The sequence below is a fragment of the Bactrocera tryoni genome, unplaced genomic scaffold (genome assembly GCF_016617805.1).
Source record: "Bactrocera tryoni isolate S06 unplaced genomic scaffold, CSIRO_BtryS06_freeze2 contig_4633, whole genome shotgun sequence".
Classification (NCBI taxonomy): domain Eukaryota; kingdom Metazoa; phylum Arthropoda; class Insecta; order Diptera; family Tephritidae; genus Bactrocera; species Bactrocera tryoni.
The window spans coordinates 1-1,924 of NW_024392468.1; the positions used below are offsets into that span (position 1 = coordinate 1).

A 1,924-nucleotide genomic window follows, 5' to 3' on the forward strand; every position below is an offset into this window, starting at 1 on the left:
TTTGATGTTGGCTGCAATTGTTGCTGCATCCATTGCATCTAATTCAATAAATCCAATAAATTCTTCACGGATAATTTTCTTTCTGCTGTCAAAAAATCGAATTCCTATCGAAAGTTGTTCCTTTCCAGCCATGTCTGCTGTCTCGTCTGCTAAAATGCTGTACGCTGACGCTTTCTTAACATCTGTGCAATCTGTGCAGATGTAATTTTTAATTACTTTCGCCGAAATGTCCAAAATTTCATTTTGGATTTGTGGACTAGTATACTTTGCGTTTTGTTTGCCATCCTCCAAATTGTTTTTTAATGCCTCATCACCAACTGATATTCTCATCATAAGCAGATCATATAGAACACCTTTGAAAAAGCGAAATAATGAAATATAGTTTTTAACTTTTATAAATCTGTTAGATTTACCTTCATCATTCGTTTTGCCACGAAGAGGAAGATCATGTGTTCCACAAAACAGGATTGTATTTATAATGGATTTAATAATTTTTTTATTTTGTTCAATTTTTTTTGTATGACCCCGTTGTATTTGCAAATCGACAGGAGTTTCATTTAAAAATGACATTGCTGATTGCGTAGCTTCTTTATGCAAACTGCTTGATGCATGAGCTTTGCAGTACTCATGCACATTTTTAAATTTTGTAAAAGGGCGTACAACAAACGAGGAAGTTACGCCAGGTTTGTTGAGAGGCTTAAACAGCACGCAATAAAGACAAAAAGCGCCCTTTAGCCTGCGCGAGTACACCAACCATGGTTTGTATAAATCTAACCATGACCAATTAAATTTTCTTTTCAAGTGTGTTGCATCAGCTGAAAAATTATAATTTTGGTCGGGCTTCCAACAGCTAACGAACAGTTCTTTTTTCTGCTCCTCACTCATCATACCGACTAAAGCCACCCATTTGCAAATATCGTTGGCATGGCAATCATCCGCCGTCATATCTGCCGCGTGGCTCTCTTCACTTGAGCTGCTATCATTTAAGCTCAGTCTCCTCTTCAATCTCGCTGCAATAAGATCATATGTGTCATTAAAAAGTGTAATGCAATAACTTAAGTCAACTATTACGTACTTGTAGTATTATTAAAAAAGGTTCTAATGTCCATTTTTATTATATTATTATCAGTTATACTTCTTAAGCGACACTTTTTTTTAACCAACACTAATCACTTTTGACACTTTTTCTTCTTTTAATTGCCTGAATGACAGCTGTCTCTCAAATATGATAGTGATGACAAACTACAGGGTTACCCACTCGAAGAGTTACCTATTCAAACGACTATAATTTTTTAGTTTGATAATATTTTTATTGATTCCAATGACAAAAATGTATGAAAATAATCAAAAATTTAGAATCCATTCACTTTAGCTCGATATGGCCACCTTTTGCCTTGACTATGGCCCTCAAACGATCAAAAAACGAGTTGCATGCTGCACGAATGTGAGCTTGTGGTATTTTGGCCCATTCACGTACAATCGCTTTCTTGAGCGCATCCATACTGGTGTATTTTTTAGTCCGCACCTTGCTCTCTAAAATGGACCAGATGGAAAAGTCCATCGGATTTGCGTCTGGTGAATTCGAAAGCCATTGTGTCGACGAAATGAAGCGTGGAACATGATTTTTTAACCACTCTTTGTTAATTCTCGCTTTATGTGACGGCGCCGAGTCTTGTTGGAACGTCCATTCTTTCCGGCCGAAGTGTTTACGTGCCCACGGCTCTAAAGCACCTTCCAAAATATTTTCACGATAATAAGTCGCATTTACTTTGACACCAGGCTCGATGAAAACGACTGGAGAGCGCCCATCAGCGGTCACGGCAGCCCATACCATCACTTGCGATGGGAAATTACTTCGGGTGGCCATTCGTAGGCTTAAATTCTCGTACGTGCGTTCGGTCAAGTAAACACGGTCATTTTGAGA

At 38.0% G+C, this 1,924-nt stretch overlaps 1 pseudogene; it reads right to left on the bottom strand.

Annotated features, from left to right (window-relative positions):
• Positions 1 to 473: 473 nt before the first annotated feature.
• On the bottom strand, positions 474 to 1,501 carry LOC120779312 (annotated as a pseudogene).
• Positions 1,502 to 1,924: the final 423 nt, after the last annotated feature.